This window comes from Saccostrea cucullata, unplaced genomic scaffold (genome assembly GCF_032062105.1).
Source record: "Saccostrea cucullata isolate Sc308-1 unplaced genomic scaffold, CSIRO_AGI_Scuc_v1 ctg6754, whole genome shotgun sequence".
Classification (NCBI taxonomy): domain Eukaryota; kingdom Metazoa; phylum Mollusca; class Bivalvia; order Ostreida; family Ostreidae; genus Saccostrea; species Saccostrea cuccullata.
Window position 1 is genome coordinate 4,413 of NW_026928089.1, and position 23,103 is coordinate 27,515.

The 23,103-nt window shown below is 34.9% G+C and overlaps 1 long non-coding RNA gene and 1 pseudogene across 1 annotated transcript; one reads left to right on the forward strand and one right to left on the reverse strand.

Annotated features, from left to right (window-relative positions):
• Positions 1-11,772: 11,772 nt before the first annotated feature.
• LOC134276391 (uncharacterized) lies at positions 11,773-12,564 on the forward strand. Its single transcript, XR_009994028.1, has 3 exons — positions 11,773-11,822; positions 11,969-12,039; positions 12,176-12,564. It is a non-coding gene; the product is annotated as an uncharacterized LOC134276391 (long non-coding RNA).
• Positions 12,565-21,629: 9,065 nt separating this feature from the next.
• LOC134276392 (uncharacterized) lies at positions 21,630-22,440 on the reverse strand (annotated as a pseudogene).
• Positions 22,441-23,103: the final 663 nt, after the last annotated feature.

The window sequence follows — 23,103 nt, forward strand, 5'->3', positions numbered from 1 at the left end:
AAAAAAAAAGTTTCACTAAACCACCTTCCGTTATAGTGCCAAATTATAGTGGGATTCAGCAGTCATATTTTTATAACTTATTTTTCAGTTTTTTTTATTTTTAATCGTACTGAAGATCATTTATTTTGATTTGATTGCATAAATAAATGTATTTAAGTTTTAGTTTTTACATCTATAACTTGTTGAATTAAATGTTGCGTAAATCTAAAACATCCATCATTGATTCCCAATTTTATAAGAAATGTTCTGAATCATAATAAACACTTTATTAATTATTTTAACGCATATCCTGGAAAATCAAATTCAAAAAATTATTCTGGTATTATAAAATTACTTATCAAAACATCATCTTGCTGATACGCCGCCTGTGTACTGTGTACTAATTTAATGTATACTATACAAATACTAAAGTTTTGAGTCCGAACATTATTTAATCTAAAACAATAAAATTCAACTAGTTATATATGTAAATCTATTGGGTGTATTATTGAGAGGGTTGGTTGCTTGATTAATGACACTGTAATTTTTCATCCTTTGTTTTATTTTTCTCACGCATGCTGTATTGTATTGTACATAATTTATGTTTGTATTTTCTCTATACTGATGTGCAATTTAAGAGAATAAACTTTTAAATTTAATTGTAAAATACATTTTGATATTAAAATATTATTTAACATTTAGTATAATGCACTCTGAAGAGTATTTAACAAAAAAAAGAAATAATTTTTTTAAAAAATATTTTTTTTCCTTTGGAAAAAATTTTCAAACTTGTCTGGAAAACTTGTAACTATTTCATTGTGACGCAATATTATGACGTCACTGATACATCAATGGAAACGTGGATTTAACCTGAATCTTATAGCCAATATTTTAATCTAAATATACTGTTTGGAGGCGAAAATGAATTATATTTTGAAAATAAATTATTTATTTTGTGTTTAATAATTTTCTTTAGGTATCGATTCTAAATATTTCACTAGGATTCCGATTAAAATGTGTTTCAGATTTACCGATGCCACGGGAGATAACTCTTCATCGCAAATTTTATAAAAACGTATATATATATTTTGCCAGAAAACTTCTATTAAAAGTGTTTTTCCCAATGATTTTATTTTTTTAACAAAAAGATGAAATATTTCAAGATTTATTTAAGTGTGAATTATAGTCCTGTTAAAATTGTATTGGAAATTACAGTTCTTTGTTTCTGACCTACTTTCAATGGTTTATATAGGGGAAGTCAAAAACACAAAACACAAGGATATTTTACTGAATAAGCAATTTTCAAACAAATCTTCAATTACATTATTCCTTTTGGACTACATTGATATTGTTTTTCATAAAATATCAAATATTCCTCACATTCGATGTGCCGCCTATTAATACAATACTGCCTGGTTTTTCGGTGGACTGCCTCTTAAAGTGCAGCTGAAGTGTCCCAACTGCAAGAAAACCGAGCTGACCAAACAGGGGCCCTATAGAAACACCCGCCTTGTTTTAGACATGGATGGGTTTTACATTCTTGCTGCTGAGTATTTACATTGTTCCTTGTGCAAGAAGAACCAGATCAGCTGGAACCAATGCATCTTGGATCAACTGGATCCCAGCACCAGAAGTAAATTCCCAGTCCATGTTTTATACAAGACAGCATGTGACCAACGGGTGATTTTCATGATGCATCAGCGAGGTTTAGGTAAAATTTTACAGTCATGTAAATATTTTCAAGATTTCTCTTTTAAAGATTTGGCTTGTTTAAGTGACCTCAGTTTATTGATTTTTTTTAATAGTCATTTTTCTTTTGTTAACTTTTCAAGGAAACAGCCCAACTCAACTACAGAAGCAGATAACTGAGCTGCACAACACAGTCTGGGCCTCAAAGATGGATTCTACCAAGAATTTGCAAAGTAAGTATGTTTGGAAAGTACTATCTAGTTTAGTTTTTCATTTATTTTGTATATGTTAAGTAATGATATCTTTATTTTTTACCAAGAAAGTAAGTATGGTTTTGAAAGTACTATTTAGTTTAGTTTTTCATTTATTTTTGTATATGTTAAATGATTATATGTTATATTTTACATGTTTACTTAAAAAATTCATGCTTTTTCAACTTGCAGGTGACTAAGAAACTGGCTGGTCAGGCAGCACGAACCGCATCTTGGGCAGCAAACATCAGTAACGAGTTTGGTCAGGTCCTCCAAAGTGTGCTGACTTCTGGGGATGGAGTTGGTTTGGAGCCAATGGTTACTGGAATTGTAAGGAGGTATCGCGAAGCAGAAGTACCACCTCCGGTTCTACTGTATGTTGACAGTCACTGCTGCGGAGCCTCCAAGCTGATGGACATCTTCAGGGATGCCTGGCCAGACCTCGCCCTTCGTCTTGATGTGTGGCATTTCATGCGTCGCTTGGCTGTCGGAGTAACAACTGACACTCATCGCCTGTATGGAACTTTCATGGGGCAGTTGTCCCATGCCATCTTCAAGTGGGATAAGGATGACCTTTCCTTACTGAAGGCAGCCAAGCGTGAAGAGATGGTGGCTAACAATATCAGCGATCCTTCTGAAACAGACATCATAAACAGACTGACTAGGAACGAGATGGCCTCTCACTGTCGTCGAACCACAAGAGGAACCGAAGAGACCATCGCCATGATCCAGATGCTCCTAGAGATGTTTGATAGTGAACAAGGCCGAGACACCATGGGCGTACCACTTTTCCACCATGAGCGTATCTGGGAGATCTGGAGAGTGCAGAAGAATCATGTCGTCTGTCTCCAAGACCCCGACGGAGTTCAGCTGTACACGCAGACAGGGACCTTAAAGAAGGGCAACATTACTCTCCCTGTATTTCGCTGTGCCAGGGGTTCGACATCATTGGAGTCTTTCCATCTGCACCTACAGCACTTCATTCCAGGTATGGGCACATTATTTTTTTTCTAACTGTAAGGTTAAAAATACTACGATACAAAAATATTATTTTATTATATTATACTGTTGATTTTATGAATTTTAAAGAATTTTTTTACTATTTCAGGTACCAGTGCTAGTGCCAACAATTTCCAGGTATATCTTCTGGAAGGCCTCCATCGCTGGAATGAAGATAGGACGGCAGCTGCCATTGATGCGGAACCGGACCCTGTCTGCTACTCTGCCTCCCTTAAGCACACCCTCAACAATCTGGGACAAGCCATGTTAGGAAGAAAGTTCTTTCCTAACTACGTAGACCCCAGAAAGTACACTGGTAAATATTGTTCTAAATTTTCATCATTTCACTCTTAATTTTTTATTTTTTGAGAGATAAAGTGTACACTTTTAATATAAATATTGTGTTTTTTTTAGGAGAGCTTATCGGTATCGACTACCTATTTAGCCAGACAGGTAGATCCCTGGAGGAAGTGGTAGTGGACAGGGGTGCCGATGAGGAAACAGCAGCAGATGAGACGTCAGACGCATTAGATGAGGGTTTTGATGAGGAAGAGGAATTTGAGGATCTTACTGTTAGTATGGTCGATTCATTTCTACCTACTCAACAAAGTAGATCTTCAGATACCCCTTGTAAGTTTTTTCTTTCTTTCAAAATAAAAAAAAATGTATATTTAAAAATGTTGAATGTATTCTATATTGAATATAAAAAATTATTTGAAATCAACTTTAAATTTCAGCTTCTCAAACCAGTCCGCCTGTAATAAAGACCTCCTCTGATGCTGGATCATCTCAACTAGATGTAAGTATGCATATTAAAATAACACAATGAAGACATAAAATCAACACTTTGTTTACTTTTTATATATGTGATTATATATAATTCATCTGTTGTTGTAGGAGGCTGTTGGACCAGACAATGTTGGTGGCTACCAGCATGTGGTGGCACTGGTGGAGTATCTCTACAGACTCAGAGAGAAGCAGCCACCAGTTGTCACCAATGCTGAGGCAGAGACTATCATTAGCTTGTGGAACAGCTTGACACCTTTCGACCAGGCCCCCTCTAAATTTAGGGACAACTTTAAGCAGCAGCTTATTAAAGGCAGGTTTAAAGCCCCAAAATCTACAAGAATAGATGTTGTGCCGGGGGTACAAAGTGTCAAGAGGTAATTATTTATTGTTTTTTCATAAATATTTTCTCGTTACATACAGTTACATAAAAAAAATATTATCAAAGATCTGCATTTCTTGTCCAGCATATTTCATGTTCTTATTCTGCTTATCTTCCTTGTAGATGTGCACTGGCTCCGCATCTAGGACCTGCAGCCTGGCCAGACACCAACAGATACCAGGAGGCTTTCATATCCCGACTCTGTTTGGCCTTTCCATCATCAACCTCCAAGGACGGTAAGCGGCAACCTCGCTGGAAGGCTGTAATCGATGCCTACAACAAAGTTCGGGATATGATATTCAGCAATGGGAAAATCATGGCAGAAACCAACATACAGCTGCCAGATGTTAACCAGAGAACTTTGACAGCATGGTATGTCAACTTATGTTTCATTATTTCCAAATCTGTTCATAGCTGATAATAACCACAGTAAACGTGTTACCCTATAGCAATAAATGTTTGAAACTCAATTTATTTTTATTACTTTGAAGGTTCAGTGCAAGAGGCAAGAGGCGAGAAAAGGAAACTCTGGAGCAGGGCCTCAAAATTCAAGGAGCACCATCTGTTGCAGCCCAGAGTTACCTTCCCCACTGCAGAAACCAGACGCCCTTTCAGCTGGTACCACTGAGCCTCATGGCTTCACGTTGATGGAAAGCACTGTGGGAAAGAGTAAGAAAGGAAGACGTCGCATCTTTCCGGTACAGGCTAACATCTTACCTGTCACAGAACCAGTGCCGTACCTGCCACCATTACCAGCGTCAAAGATTACAGGAAATACACCTCCCTCCTTTTCGCCTGAACTTCCTTATTCCACCATACACTACCACAAAAAGAAGTTTCAGGCAGCTCAAGCCGGGGAATTCAAGCGCCAATACACCAGGCGGGCCACAGTTACATCATGTGGGAAATGTGGGGAGGACAAGAGTGCAGGAGGACACCAGCAGTACTATGGTAACATCTTCTGCCCTAACAAAGCTGGTGTGCCTTATGAGGAATGGAGGGAAGCTTTAAAAACCAGGGGTTATGGAAAAAGAAAAGCGAAAACTGATCAGCAAGAGCCATCTCAGAAAAAAACAAAAGACCATTAAATACTATTCTACCCCACATACAGTGTACAATTCTAAAAAAGAACTTTCGTCAATCAAAGGAAACATCAGTGACTATTATAATCAAAGGAAACATCAGTGACTATTATAATCAAAGGAAATATCAGTGACTATTAAAAAAAACTTTTAATGCTGCCTAGTTTTGTCTCTGATAAAACTAGAAGGTCCCAAGCCCTTAGAAACAATTGGTAATCTGCATTCATTTGTAATGTTTTGATTGCCATTTGTTTCGTAAAGCAGAGGGAAAGTTTTTTTTCTTCATTTTTTATGTATATATCACTGTTTTACTTCTTTGTTACATGACATTCCTATGGTGCAATGGTAGCACACTTGTCTCTGAGGACAAGAGATCTAGGTTCAAATCCTGGTGGGTTTTTACAAAGTAACAAGAGTAAAACATTTCAATTTGAAAAAGGATAAAAATAAATGTATTTATGACATTTATATGTCCTGAAAATTCTGTTAAATTTTAAAACTAATGGTTTTTGACATAATTTGTTAACAATATTGATTATTGAAGATGATTTTCAAACATAAAATATCAAAATCATTTAAATTTGAAAAAAGTATAAAAAATAGATGTATTTTTTACTTTTATATGTTTTATATACTTTTAAAGTTTAAAACTAATAGTTTTTGGCATAATTTGTTAAAAATATTAATTATTGAAGATGATATTCAATCAGAAAATATCAAATATGGGTAAAGAAATTAGTTTTCCTTTATTAATCAGTGCATCCCCCCTTTTATTTTATTTAATTTGTGGAAGTTTCAGGAACTGAAGAATGTCCCCCCACCTTGGCACCGAGCCGAAAGCATATTTCAGTTTTATCACATTCCCTTTTTATCAGCATACAAACAAACACTAGTACTAACATTTATTAAGATTAGTCAAATAGATATGTAAGCATCCTAAGGTAGTGTAGATTTATATTTGTTCAAATCATGAACCCCAAAATGGGGCACAATAAGGGATTAAAGTTTAACATTTGGGATTTTTTAAGAAAAAATAAAGAAAAGCAAAATTATTAGTCATTAAGGTTTCGTCAAAGATCAACATGTCCAAAAATTTTATTACAATAGCCCAAAAACTATGTGAGGGATAAAGTTAACTTTAACAGTTTATAAATATATTATTGATTAACAGATAGAAAGTATCACTTGATAAAAAATACTTGGAAAACTATTTAAATTGAGATAAAATCTTTTTTTAAAAATGCATCTTTTTTTCAGAAAATGCTCCTACTAGTAATTAATTCCGTGCTTTTAGTGAAAACCATCATTGCAAAAACAAAATATCCAATCAATGAACAGGTTGGGGGGAAACGTAAATTCCGCTATAATAGTGGTATCTCACTATTATAGTGAAATTACGCTATATTTCCTGCCGTTGATACCCTCAATTTCATCCGATACCATGCAAGGCGTTTAAACCGCAAGTCATGGTGGGTATTAAAATGAACAAAAACTGTCATGCTTGCATGTTTTGAATTTTAATAAATTTTCTACCGTTGCGTTTAATAATGCGAGCACTCTTTTTTTAACGGAAGTTGCATTTTTAACATAGCAACCGATGATTACGGGGATATTTAAGCCTATTTGAATCTCACTTATTGCTCATTAATGTGCACAAATTGACACTTGTTGCGATTGTCAACTTAAAACAGGGAAGGATTTATTTAATTAAACAAGAAAAAGATTATTTGTGTCTGCATGGTTACGGGTATGGAGGCCCGTTATGGTAAACAGAAAGACCCATTATTATCGCAGCGGCCGATCTTTTTGTGCATGGTTGTATTAGATAGTGAACATGGGAAATGAGAACTTATTTTTGTTAGAATTCAGTATAATAATTCTTTATTGATAACATTTAGAAAATCATAAGTAAAATATTTTTTAAAATGCTTAATAAACAAATTTAAAATATTATTGTTATAATGTTTCAGTCTTTATATAAAGATATAAAAGAAATTATGACTTTCCGGTCGCATCATAACGACTGGTACATAAAGTGCATGGTTAATAAAAAAACGTTCAACTTATAAAAAATGTTTTGAATATGTTACAGCTGCGAATGATACGAGGATAATTTCGTTTGCACAGCGCCTTGCAGCATACCCTTTTCTGCATAAACCATACAGTGGCGTAGCATCGATTTTGAACGTGGGGGGGGGGGGCAGCCAGAGAAAAAAAAATTTTTTTACTTACTTACTGGAAAAGTTGACAAGCGCCAAAAAAAAAAAGGACAAAGTTGCCCAAACTCGAAAATCCTATTTCGTGGGGGGAGTTAGGTACATCATTAAAAGTCTAAAAGTAGGGGGGCCAACCAGGCTTTCAATTAACATTTCCTATAGTATATGTAAGGTTGGGGAAAAAAGTGGGGGGGGGAGCCCCCCCCCCGGTTGCTACGCCCCTGCCATAAGAATTATCACGTGATGAAAAGATCCAGGGTGCACGTGGCTCGGTCATTTTTATTTGAGACTGTCTTCAAAGCAATGTAAATAAATATTTTTTTTAATAAGTACGTACATAGATATTTAAGTGCATTTGCTCATCAGACGGATTCATCGATGTAATAAAGTCCATAGGAGTCTGAGGCAAATTGAAAGTGGGGGCTAATTAAAAAGGGGGGGCACACCAACAAAAAAAAACCAATTTCAATGCATAGAAAATGTACATGTCTATCTTTGCAAAGAAAAGTGTGGGGCTAACCCCCCCCCCCCCCCCCCCGGGTTCTCACGCATATGAAGTCAGTGATAAAAGATTTGATTGAAAATGAAAATATACGCTTCTCAAGATTCTACTTCAGCTTTGAATATCTTGTACTTCCATTGTATGGATATGCTTTCAAAATTGTGAAAGTACTTTATCAAATGCTAAATTGTTTGTGGCCGATTTGATGCTTTATATCAATTTTTAATTGTGGAAAATATGAATTGTGTCAAAAATATTTTAGACACTTCTTATGCTGAATATTGAGCAGTGGTGATTGGTTATTTGAAGTTTCCTTGTGGTTTAAACAATAATACAATGGCATAAATTTAAAAGCCTGAAAAAATAATACTTTTAGTGTGATGTTTTGCTACATACTTTCATTTCCTAGAATATAATTAGATATAAATATTTTTCAAATAAAAAGAAAAAAAACTTAAGCTATATCTCTCAGATATTAAAGTTTAATCATTCTTGCCTAAGCGCATAACCATTATATAAAGTTACATTTGTGCGCAGTTAAAAAGATAGTTAAATCATAATTATTTGAACGTGTTACAGGCACTTTTGTCAAATATTCCGACACCAAAATAAAGTCTTTTTTTCTGAAATAAACAATTAACCAGCCGAAATCAAAAATTAGATATATTTTCTAGGACAGTTTTTATATAGGTAATTTTTTTGATTATTTATTATAAATTGATTTTTGTAAAGAGGATAGAAATCGAGTTTACCATTATGCTCTTTTTTATGTTTGCCATAATGTGTCTTTCCGTTTACCATAACGGCCCTCCATACCCGTAACCATGCAGACACAAATAATCTTTTTCTTGTTTAATTAAATAAATCCTTCCCTGTTTAAGTTGACAATCGCAACAAGTGTCAATTTGTGCACATTAATGAGCAATAAGTGATATTCAAACAGGCTTAAATATCCCCGCAATCATCGGTTGCTATGTTAAAAATCAACTTCCGTTAAAAAAGAGTGCTCGCATTATTAAACGCAACGGTAGAAAATTTATTAAAATTCAAAACATGCAAGCATGACAGTTTTTGTTCATTTTGATACCCACCATGACTTGCGGTTTAAACGCCTTGCATGGTATCGGATGAAATTGAGGGTATCCACGGCAGGAAATATAGCGTAATTTCACTATAATAGTGAGATACCACTATTATAGCGGAATTTACGTCTCCCCCAACCTGATGAAGGGCAAGTTGGACTTGGACAACCTCTGGAAAGTTGTTTTCCCTGTTTATTTTGTCCAAATGTTAAGGCTTGAAAGCGAAAGTACATTGCAAATGGCGGGTTCTACAGCTCCCAGATAGCATGACTCCGTTGGGTCAACGTTGGTTTTTGTTGTATGGTTGGTAGAGTGTTGGCGTTGGGGGACAGATGTAGGCCTAATGTTGGTCCAACGTTCATTTACGTTGGCATGAAAGCTAAACCAACGGTGTTAGGCATGTGATGTTGGCCCAACGTTGGTCTAACGTTCATTTACGTTGGCATGAAAGCTAAACCAACGGTGTTGGGCATGTGATGTTGGCCCAACGTTGGTCCAACGTTCATTTACGTTGGCATGAAAGCTAAACCAACGGTGTTGGGCATGTGAAGTTGGCCCAATATTGGCCCATTGTAGTAACAAGTTGACAAGAATATTTATATAGCGACTTGGTGTTTGACATTAAGATGTTGGCCCAACATAGGTCCAACCGAGTAAGTGTTGACATGGATCAAGACCATTGTGTGTTGAGTATGAAATGTTGGCCCAACGTAGGTCTAACTGAGTACAAGTTGACACAAAACATTGCCACTTATTGTTGGTTATTCAATATTGGCCCAACGTTGGCCCAGCTTAATAAATGTTGACAATATAATGATCCATTGCTCTGTGTTGGGCATGCTGGACTGAACTGGAGTTGGTCCAATAGTAGGAATATTGGGATAACTAGTACATGTACAGGTAGCCTGTAATGTTTGAGAATGAAATGCTGGTCCAACGTTGGCCCAATGTTGCGAAAAGTATTCGTCAATTTAGATTTATCTATTTTAAATCGATGGTAATGATATAAGCAACTCATTATAAACATGTGATCATGATCTATATTATATATTGAATGGAAAATATGAGACAATCCTTATAAGTCTGTGAATTAAATATAGAAAAAATTCTATATTTAGCATCATTGAATCAAATTTAAAGTGCTTTGGGCTCCAAAATAAATAGGTCACTGGTAAAATTCACTGGCTCGGCAGGTGACTCATAGGTCTCCAAGGAAACCGTCATCTTAATCATTTTTTTTTAACCGCGCACTTGAACGGCGTGGTGTAAAATGCGGAGGATGGAGTCTCCACAATGATTCCAAAATGGAGGGTCAGAGGGTGTAAGGGGTGGAGCTTCTTGTGTCAATTTTAATATATTTGCCCGTTTTATCTTTCAATCATTTTAGAAACTGAATACTACTGGGTTGCTTGTAGAGCTCTCCATCAGTGATAAAAAGTGCCTGTCAGAATTAATTATTGAGTCTAGATACCGGTATGTCCTAAAAATTTTATTGCAGATAATTATGTCATGCATTACACATCGCAGATCACTTTGTCTGCAAATTATCAACAATTAAAAAGTATATTTCACATTGCTGTAAAAGCTGCAAAAGCTTCTGTATATGTGTAAACCACAAAAAGAAGATACACTTAAATGACAACTGAAAATGAAATTTAGCAACAAAAAAAAGATAACATGACTTTCAGTTATATCAACAACAAATGAGGGGACAAATTTGCTTCTGTACACTAACATATATTCTTTTTTATCTTTCCCTAGAAGTTTTTAACATTTTGTCCTTCGGATATTTGATACCTATACTAATAAAATCTGTCAAGACCTCATGGGTTACTGCGAGATAGCAGTGTGAATCAGACAGTTTCCATTGCACTTATCATCTGTTATATCGCAAAACAAAATTTAAATCAAAAGCACAGGCTGCATGCCCCTCATTTGTTTCTCATATCTATAGGTCATTGCGATTCTCCTGTTGTTGTTTCTTTATCATGTTGCTTGTTTCTCATTCTTTTTAGAACAATAAAATAAAATAAAAAGAGTTAATGGCCAGAGTTCTCTAATAAAACAATCAGTTCATTTACTGAATTTATAAACTAATTATTTTTAATTTTTCTAAAATGTTTTTGTGTGCAGTAGATAATATGGATAATACATGTATTTCTGAGTAAATAATGACATCACGGCACATTTCCAACATCGGACAGTGTCTTTGACAGCAATCAGATATTTCAGATGATAATAGGTGTTTTGTAATAGGCCATATTATGACACCTTTATTTACATATCAGTCTTTTTACATATATCTGTAAATAATATCACCAAAAGATAATAATTTTGATGCTATTCTGTTTCAGTCAGTCTCTGTTATCTTTAAAAATTAAAAAATCAGCAAAGCTGTTCCCCACATTGAAATGTGGTGTTCATTATTTTTTTTACGTTTCCTGTTTCTTTGTTTCTCATTTAGTATTTTATGGACTTTATAAACAAATGTCATCAGATACTGTCAAATGGTCATCACAAAATCAGGTTCGGAGATATAACTGAGTTTTATTCCCTCAACTTCAATGGATTTTTTTTTAATTGCTTGGGTAATGTAACACTCTATTAACACATTCTCACGGGGTATCAGAAAATGAGATGACAGATCTAATAGGCACGTGCTAAATTTACGACAAGCACTATGCTCCACCTCCTGCATCATCTTACACAAGAGACTCCACCCCTTGCACTCTCTGACCCTCCATTTTGGAGTTTTGTGGAGACTCCATCCTCCGCATTTTACACCAAGCCCACTTGAACAATGCAAAGCGTATGTGTCTGTTTAAGTGAACTCAAGAATTTTAATCCTTTTAATGTAAGTATAGCTTTTGTTTTTGTTATTGAAATAATTCATAATGTGAAATGCACAACATTGTAATGGCCTGCATGTAGGCTTTCAAATTATTGGAACCGGGTAGATGATTAAACAATTTTAATTGATGACGATCTTAATTTTTATAGGAATTGGCGGGCTTGAACAAAACAGATATATCTGGATCTGTAAGTGAAGCAAGAATATTAACCAGTGAGATGTAAGTAACTATTTTGTATTTATATTAATAATTAATAATGTGAAATTCAATCTTAAGGATTGCTTTAAAAATATGTGTGATGCTGATGAACATTTGAAAATACTATTTTAATTGATGACAATCTTAACGTTTACAGGAAATGCCGGGATGGAAAACCCCTCTTCACTCTGAGACTATTGATGTGACATTTTCTGTATATGGAAGGGACTGTTCTTAGAATCCATGTTTTCCCACACATATAAATGTGTGGGAAAACATGGATTCTAAGAACAGATAAACAACAGAAAAAGTGATAAGTGATTCAAATATGACCTTTCAAAACTGTACAATTAGAACTTGAAGACTCTTATATCAAAGCGATATTTAGTAGTGGACATAGTGTTGTGGAATGTACTTGAGAAACCTGGAACTTTCTACCTCTTCCTTCTTTTAGTTATATTCCATGGAATACTTTAATGAAAGTGGAAGTGGCAAGGAATATATTTTGATACATTTTAGGAGGAAAAAACCGAAGTATTTACCAAACATGGTCGTATAATCTGGGAAATAAAAATTACAGAATTTAAATAATTTTGTAATACATTTGTATTGAGGAATAATTGTGCCAATGATATTTCAAGAAACAGCTTTGTATCAACGTTGAATCAACGTAATAACTATATTTTGAACTGAGGTCCAATGTAGGGCCAAAAGTAGTAACCAAAATATTTGGTTAGCATTGGTACGTTGGAATAGCATTGTACCAAAGTTGGCATTTCAACAAAAGTGTTGTACCAACGTTGGACCAACGTCGGCCCAACGTCATGATTATATTTTGAACTGAGGTCCAACGTTGGGCCAACGTTACAAAATATTGCGTTGGCGTTGGTATGTTGGAATAACGTTGTACCAACGTTGACAAATAAACAAACAGTATTGTACCAACATAGGCCCAACATGTTGGGCCAACGGCGCGCCAATGAGCAGTAGGACATTGGGCCAACGTAAATTGCCAACATTGGCCTAACATAACCAATATTGTTGGGCCAACGTTGGGCCAATGTCCTCATGCTATCTGGGAGGGTTTTGTCTTTATACATGTTATGCTTTTAATAACAGCCTTTCAGAGACCATTCACGTCGAACTTGCCCTTCATTGATAAACATATTTTATTTCTGCAATGATGGTTTTCACAAAAAAGGACATAATTAAGCAGGTGCATTTCTCTTTAAATATGCACATTTTCTGCTACAATTTATTTTAAAAATATTTGTTATCAAGTGATACTTTCTATCTTTTAATCAATGATATATTTATAAACTCTAAACATTTTGACTTTATACCACACATAGTTTTGGAGCTATTGTAAAAATAATTTTTTAGACATGTGGACCTTTGACGAAACCTTAATAGGGTCCAATCATACTCCTCGGGTGTTGTAGATACTAGCCTGTTCAAATCCTGGCCCAAGAGGATGGAAGGGTCGCAAAAGAGAATCAAAGTTTTGCAAAGAAATATAGAAGGAAAAAAAACTTTTAAATATCTTCACAAGAACAGCAAAAAATAGTCATGTTGAGTCGTATTGTAATGGAAGAATTCTCATGAATGTAGTGTACATTCAAGTTTGTTCAAATCATTACCCCCGGAGAGTTTAAGGTCACTATAGGGCGTCAATGGTTTACAAGGAAATTAAATAGGAAAACTTTGAAAGTCTTCTTCACAATAACAGCAAAATCATGTTAGTCGTGTTGACATGTAAACATCATCAGTAAGTGTAAATTCAATTTTGTTCAAATAATGACCCTGTTTTAGTCAAATTCACTGATAGAGTTTAACATAGAATATATTAGAAAAAAATTCAAATATATTTTTTTCTCATGGACAGCAAAGTAATGTACACTGTACATTGATATGTATATTAGGTGACCGGATGTCTGTGTAACATAGTCTACAACTGCACGAAGTTTAAATATTGCAGGAAGCACCATAGCTAACCTATGAAACAGAACCAATAGCAGGAAACAATAAATGATCGCGAAAAATATGGCAGACCATGCTTGACAACAGCAACGCATGATCCTTTCAGTAGATTCTAGAATTTTAACCCAAGTTTCATAATGACTTCGTCTAAAACATTAGCTATCCTTGGCTTGCACAAAATATCAAACAAGAGCGTTTGCAATTGACTATAGGATGCTAAAATTAGAGTCAGAACACCACCAATGTCAAATCCAAAGTCTCAGACCAACAGAGTATGCCCACGGCAACACCGCTCAACAGTTTGATTTAGCTATGAGTACATCTTTAAAATTAAAAAAACTTGACTGAAGACTAGTGAAGAGTCATGGTGCATAAGCTTTGAAATCTAAGTTTTGCGGAATCCGCCCAATTGAATCCCACGAATTTTCGATTTAGGATAGAATGTACAGAAACCAGCAGTTAGGTTTAGTACAAGTCTCGACAAACACTAGCTACATTTTTCCAGTGTAAACATGTTTAAAAAAATCACGCAAACGACGCCTACGTGCGCGTTTGAGAGTAAAATCGACATAAAGTGGCCAAGCTCGCGGCCCAAATTAGCGCAGAGAGTTTCTGTCAATTTAGGTTGAAAAAAAAATGAGTATGATTGTATTCTGTATAAATATCAGTTTCAGTGATAATGCCTTGACTATAACCGAGGTGGCATTATGAAAAATCCTATCTTGTTATGACGTTGTTACGCGCCAACGTCATCGTCATGGTTGGTTGGAAACATTTTAAGTTAACTCTCTGACAACCAAATAATCTGTTATTTGGTTGTAAGTTGAAAACAATCTGTACAGCAGTATGTTTTTGCCTTTTTATTCACTTATACAATATTGAATTCAATTACTAAACCCACAGTAGCTTCCGTCAGCCATACCATGATTGCTAGAAATTTACACTGACTGCAAATATACAAAAACGATGTCTATTGCTCTAATGCATCGCATGGCACTACTGAATGTGTTCACAAAATTATCATCATCAACATGCAAATGTTTTTGTCCTTTTATCACTTCCCCTACGTGACACCATACATTTCATGGTTGAATAGTTTTGACTAGCGACAAGACAATCCATTTAATATCAATAACCTTGACCCTTTGACCTAATTTGAAAAAAAAAATATCCTTGGTCATTACTTTTGAACAGTAAGGGCCATGGATTTCATATTTTAAATAAGCAATCCTTATGACAAGACCTTTCTTTAAAATTCAACAACTTTGACCCTTTGACCTTGATCCTGGAGTTTGGTGTACCTTTCAAAAACTTATCCTTTGCCATAACTTTTGAACAGGTAGTGCTAGGGCTTTCATATTTCACAATTGTATTTCTTGTGACATGACCTTACTTTGGGTCTTGTCACAAGTTTCATAAACACTGATCTTGTTTTCTTTGTTTATGATAAAGTAACAAGCATGAGCCAATTTTTTGTAACTGTATGGTCTTGCAATTGGACTTTTGTAAAATGAACATCAGTGGTATGCTGTAAAATCAAACATTTTCGAGGGATAATTTTGGGGGGTTTAAGGAAAAATCACTTGTTAGATAGGATTTGATTTCGTGTTTCTAGAAGAAATAAGTGATAATGCGCTTCAACTTCTACATTTCCTGGCGGACATGAATTCAAGGGTGTCTTTACATCTCGAATATTAAACCTCCAAGAAAATTTATGATCTTACAATGCCTCACTCACATGAACTTTTGCTGATTCTGCACCATGCACAGATAGTGAAATTCATGAAATTTAATGATGAATTAATTATCAGAGGTAGTATGGGTGTACATCAATTACACGTGAACGGACAAAGCAAGTTTTACTTCCTATAATGATGATATTGATAGAGCTACGTACATAGTACAACAGAAGCAGAGTTGCCTTACTAATTCCATTCTTTAAATTTTCTTATGCTTATTCAAAAACCCACCAGGTCAAATCACAACAAATATAATGCATGCTTTTTTGAGGACAGCAAACGAAACGGGCTTTGACTGACCACGTGTTGCTGGTGACTACAAATGCCGTACTGGTAAACAACCCTTCAATGTGATTGGCCAGCATTATCAGGGGATAGTTGTATTCCGAGTTTCATATGCAAGTATTGATTTCATTGATCCAATCAATGAGTAAAATGATAACCAACACACAAAGTTTTAGCACGCCCCATCAAGCAAACTGTCACGCTGTTTGTAAAATGATAATAAGACGAAATTTTTATTCGCTGTCGACAACATGGCCCATTAAACGCGAAAATCATTTATGTACTCTTTCGCTTCGCTCACACGAACATAAAGTATTTCATATTCTCTTTACATAAACAAAAACTCAAACACAAATATAGAGGAGGCGACAATGTTAGCCAAAATTTAATAAACTTGATTTGTACAAATGTAAACGCGTCCTTGGGTGCGTCCATAGAGCCCGGGAAGGAGGATAAAACACCAAGGTAACACAGGATTGGTCCAGGCAAACTGCGACATGCATCTCCGCACAAGGAATGGAATCTACTTCAAAGAAACTAAGCATCAATCTGCAAAATAATTCTATTTCATTAATTAAAAGTAAAAAAAAAAGTTTGGAAAACTGATACGTCGTGGCTAACTTGTCCAATGACAAAAGAACACAAAACACGAGTTTAAATACCCTTGGACCGATTCACCGTGTGACGCAAAATAGACCCCAAAAGATATTTAAATTATAAAAAGCAGATACGTAAGATAAATAGATATTACCAAAGTAATACATACTGACTTGATAGCCGAGTTATTACACCCGCCGCCCCGCATGCCAAAGGAACCAGGTTCAACTCCCAGGAACACCAATCTTTTTTTTTCATTATTATTTTCATACATGCCAACTTTCCCGATTTAGGCGGGATTCTCCCGATTTTACCCTTTCATCCCGCCTTCCCGATCGGGATAGAAAAATTTGCCTCATTTCCCGATTTGTAAAAAGATCACCAAAATTTTCGATTTTATAAGTTTCCCTACCACTGAATTTTGACAATCGGGATAACAATGTCAGACTTGTTTATTCAATGCACATAGATAAGTTTCATTGTTTATTTAACCAGTGTTAATTAGGCCTATAGCCACAGGAAATCATTTCACGCTTGAACGCAAGCAGTTGTCCAGTACAAGTAGTTTATAGCTTGGGGCAATTAGGGGATTATCTTGTCAGTTTTAAGGGGTATGCAAGTTGAAACACATAGATAAACCTGATGATAGTTAGTCATTTTATTAAAAACATAAATTAAAGACAATAAAATACTAATCAAACCATAAAATCGGAATCCAAAGAGATCGTTTTTTGAAAACGAAAGTAGAAAACTACAAAGCATAGCTGCTGATTTTATCTACCTATAATGAAAAATATTGTAAAGTTTGCCAGTTAAAATATTCTGAAAAAAAAATTAAGATGAAACAATCAAGTGTATGTCAATTAGAATTTCTTTTCCCTCCCTTCTCCCAAAAGTAATATGTTAGGTATGTGCATGACTTAAGGAAATACCCACATCGCACCATCAAGCCTGGCAAATTTCATGACTGTAACAAAAAAGATTCTCTTTTGGATAGGTGGTATGAATTTCTGTAAATTGAATATCTTACTAAAATTTTCAATTAATTGAAATATAAATAAAAAAATCTCAAAAATGCTTCCAGAAACAGGATTTTACAATATCAAAACCTTTGATAAAAATGATTTAAAAGTTGTACAATTTTCAATTTTTTACTAAATTATGTCCTGGTAGAAAAAAAAAATGTTCTTTACATATGTAACTAAATACCGCTTCTTTAGTGAGAGAGGCACCTATTTTAGCAAAAATATTTAAATTTTGGAAAGAAAAACATTATTTTTTGTGTTAAATTAATCCTTATAAGTTGTATTGATAAGTAATATCAATATTATAAATTAAAAAAAAGATCATTTCATAATCATTTAATTTCACGACAAAATGTCGCGAATTTAAAGCTTTGAAAATTGTCGTCACGCGCTAAATCCCCCATGGGAATTTTCAAAAGTTGGCATGTATATATTAATAATCATTAATTAATAATGTAACCGAAAAGAAATTTATTTATGTTCTCTTTCGCTTCGCTCAGACGAACATAAAGTATTTCATATTCTCTTTACATAAACAAAAACTCAAACACAAATATAGAGGAGGCGACAATGTTAGCCAAAATTCGAATAAAAAACGTCTGAGGTAAATGAAAAGAAAAAATTATTTAATTACAATCCCAAATTTTTTGACACAATTAGAACCTTTTCTGTACTGTCCTTAATATAACCGTCCTTTGCTGTTTCACTTTTCCACCGTCCCTGAGCCTTAAAGAGTCTATCGGGAATATCTAGATTGGCTGCGGCTGAAACACCTCCGGATCTAAGTGAGTGAACACCAAACTTGAAGCATCTTCTCCAACATCTTTCAGTGACTTCAAAATAAGTTCTCTGACACAAGTATAAGATATGGATTTGTTACTTTTTGCAAGCCTATAAGAATTACATTTTTTGAAATATCTTAATGACCTAAATATAAATTCATTCGAATCGTTTTGAATACCAGCTAATTTAAGATAATCAATTAGACATTGAACGGGACACAAATCAGAGTCGAGTTTTGCAATGTGCACAATGTTACCCCTTCTGTATATGTCAGTCTTAGAACTTCTAAGTTCAATTTCCACGTGAGTATCACAAAAAGTAATATCCGATCTCTTGATGTTGCACAGCTCTCTGGCCCTGAAAAATCCTGCATATCCAAGAACAAAGAGTAATCTAATACGCAAATCAGATCAATCTGACAAGTTACTTCTTAAATTAAAGACTTTGGAAATAATATTAAATAATCGGTTGTTTCTTGTTCACTGAAGATTTTGTAAGAGTGCGCAACGCTCCCTCAAAAGTCATTTTCACAAGTTTGTCAGAACACGGGTTTGGAAACAAATTTTTCTCATGATACCATTGCACTGCGTAAAAATGAAAGGTTAACACTGAAGATGTTGATTTACTCTGAACAAGATGAGAAATGAAGAGAGACACTGTTGCAGGCGATGCTGGTAAAGAAGATAATTTGTGAAATGAACACCAATGATCGAATTTAGAAAAATATGTCTTGTATTTACGTAAAGTGGACTCTGATTTTGAAGCCTCGATTAAGTCCGGTATATTCCCAGCCAGCGTAGCAATGTCCCCCTCTTCATGAGTTCTCAATTCTGCCCAATGTAAATGGTTGAAGGACTGAAATCATAAACAAACAAAACGTTAACATATAAACGTTAATACGTTTAATATTTTAAGAAACAGTTGAATTTAAACATGCACTTAAATTTGATTTTGGTTCTCAAGGCATTGAACCATTCATCAGGCTCTCAGCCTGCAAAACAACTAAATTCTGACTCTCAGCCAATAAATACACAAATTAGGCTCTCAGCCAATCAAATGCAAATATCCGGCTCTCAGCCAATCATACACAAAGGCTCTCAGCCAATCATACACATGGGCTCTCAGCCAATCATTACAAATATTAGGCTCTCAGACTGTCATAACACAAATTAAATACTCAGCCTTATAATGCAAAGTCTCAATTCTGACTCCCAGTCAAAATTTCATATAAATGTCATAACACAAATGCACCTGAAAAAGTCTAAATATCAAAATTAACATGAAGTACTATTACATTGGAGAAATATTTTACTCCAGCGAAAACACTTTCTTTGTAAGATCCTGCAATGAAAAAATTTCTTGGTTTGTCATATTCAATATAGTCAATCACAAAATTTTTGAATTTTCCATCTGAATTTACCAACATGGGCCAAAAAATTGAGAATGTCCATTTTGGCACAACAAGTGTACCATGCGCTTTACACAAATCTAAATGATTAATTACATCTGGAATTAGAGAGACTGGAGGATCTATCCAAGAGTTAAATTTTTTCCAATTGAAACCAAATGCATCGACCCCAGAACTCCCTGGCGTCCAGAATTTACTAAAAAACTTTTTTACCTTGAAATTGTTACAATCTGCAAAAAGATCTACATCATAGGGCACCCATTTTTTACTGAAAAACTGAAATATAATATCAGAAACAGACCAGTCATCAAAATCATAAACTTTGCTATAACAATCTGCTACACTATTTTCCTCTCTAGGAATCCACTCAACTTCTAATGTTACTTGATTCCGAATACAAAAAGCATAAATATTAAGTGCAATATCATGGAGCTCTTTTTTCATGCTACCAGAATTAACTATCTTAACTACATTTTGATTGTCAGTATAAAGTTTTACAGTTCTGTTGCTAATCTTATCTGTAGAAGATATTAAAGTTGTCTCTACTGCTTTCATCTCCCTCCAGGTAGAACTCTTTACAGCTTCCACAGAAGTCCACATTTTATGCACTACACTATCTGCGAGTTCCACAATGTAACCAGCCGCTGCATACTTGCTTGCATCCGTAAAAACGATCCTTTGTGGAATGAAACTGTCTTTAAGAAAACATTTAGATGGCAAACATTGTAAATTGCACAACCAAAAATTAAGTTCAGTCACAATTTCATCTGAAAGAACAAAACAATGATCCCAAGAAACTGAATTGGCAATAACCATATGCATAACTCTTGTCATAATAGAACATACATTTCCTAGGGATTGCTGGAAAGAAATAATGTTTCCAGCTATGCTAGCTAGAACACGTGGAGTAATTTTCTCAGAAGAAATAAACTTCCTTGATTTTGCCTAATAATTTATCAATCATAGATTGAGGTAAGAAAAGCATACCATGTACAGTATCCCAAGAAAACCCCAACCATTCCATTGATTGACAGGGAGTCCAAATACTCTTATCCTCGTTAACTAAAAAAACTGCTGAAATTAAGTCTGCTTTTATAGCTGAAGACATAACTTTACATGATTCTAGATCGTTTGCTAACCCTAATCCATCATCTAAATAAACAACAATAGTATGACCTTTTGCTCTCCAATATTTCAACAAAGGCTTGAGCAGCTGTGTAAAAATAAAAGGAGCAGAGCTCAAACCAAAGGGAAGTACCGTGAAAGAATAATAGGTACTTTTCCAACAAAAACTCAAAAATTGAAAATGCAATGGATTTATGTCCAAATGATGATAATCGCTCTTAAGATCAAACTTGAACATAAAGTCATTTTTCTTGCAAAGTTTGATAGCGCTGCTAACTCCCTCTAACTTAAATTTATTTTTTCGTACGCATTGTTAACATGTCTGAGATCCAAAATAAGTCTTTTCTTGCCATGAGAATTTATAGAAACAAAGGATTGACTATAGAAGGAACAGTACTACACCTTACAATGACTTTATTGCCTAACAAACTTCTTATTTCGTTGTCTACAAATTCCTCATGATCAAGAGAAGACTTATTGTTATGCAAAATAATCGACTCTGGAAAACAATCAAAAGGAATACTATAACCATACTGAATAGTGTCAGTTATATATTGTTCAGCATGCAATTGTTCTTTCCAAAAAGAAATGTTTTTTTTTACTAATCTCCCTTTAACCGTTTGTAAATTAACATTTTCTTTTTCACAAGACAAAATATCTTTTACCAGTTTAGGTTCTTTGGTTATCTGTGGAGGGTCCGGTTTGTGTTGAAGTTGGCTTGCCGATCGCGAAAGATTGGCTCCTTTTCTTGAGGGGACAGTTGACACTCCAGTGCCCGAACCCATTGCAATACAGGCATTGGTCTGGTTGTATTCTCTATGGGCTTGGTTGTAATCCTTCGAAGTTCCCGTATGAGCTAAACTGCCTGGTGTAAGGAGTAAATCTTTGCTGGAAAAATTTGTTGCTATCTGTACGAAAAGGATTATTATAATTTCTCTGGTCAAACCTTTTCCTTTTAGCCCTGGCTTCTGCTTGCCGGAGTCGTTGACTTTCCTTTGTACTCTCCGTGATTGGGTCATCTTTGTACTCTTTAGCCACATCCCAGCCGTACTTATCTGCAATTCTTATAACTTTTTTCTGGTCGTTAATACGAAGAACAGCTTTTTTGATTATTTCTTTAGCATTCAAACTATCACAAAAGTCAATAAATTTATCAATACTTTCAAAGTCACTTTGTAAATCTGTTAAGAAGTTCTTTGTGATGATCCAACTTAAAATCAACCGAACTTTCTCCGGATAAACAAATGGAATCTTTTGCTTTTAACTCCTTCAAAAGCAGCTTTTTGTTCTCTGCTAAAGCTACGTCTAACTTGCGGGAAAATAATTGGAATGCCTCTGCATAAGTAAGGTCTTCATTCAAAGTTTGCGAACGGTTGCGGCTATCCTCATTGTTGTTAGACGGACGTCTTTTTGGCTCGTGAGTAACACTTTTCTCCGGGCTACCACGTGGAGATGGCTCACTACCGTCTGAATCGGACATCTGTGTATCTAACTGATACGTCGTGGCTAACTTGTCGAATGACAAAAGAACACAAAAGACGAGTTCAAATACCCTTGGACCGATTCATCGTGTGCCGCAAAATAGACCCCAAAAGATATTTAAATTATAAAAGCACATACGTAAGATAAATAGATATTACCAAAGAAATACATACTGACTTGATAGCCGAGTCATTACACCCGCCGCCCAGCATTCCAAAGGAACCAGGTTCGACTCCCAGGAACACCAATCTTTTTTTTCCATTAGTAATAATCATTAATTAATAATGTAACCGAAAAGAAATTTATGTAACGGTAAAATAAATCTGCGTGTTTACTTCTCGATCTACTCAGCAGCCATGATAGTTCATGCGTGACGTACTGAGATTTGCGCTTGAAATTTAGAATAACTCAAGAAAGCAGATTTTATAAATATAAATGTTTATAAATAATTATGATGATAAGTATCACTAAACATCGATAAACAAAATCATTCCATGTGTTATGTTTTCATAAACAGCGATATCTAGGCTGAAATAAGGTGATTCCAAAGAAATGGGACAAAGAAATTCACTCCCTATAGATCCTTAATCTCATTGACTGACCAAAATAAAATCTGTCAAGGTCAGTAAACATGGCGGATAAATTTAAGTAGTGATGTTGA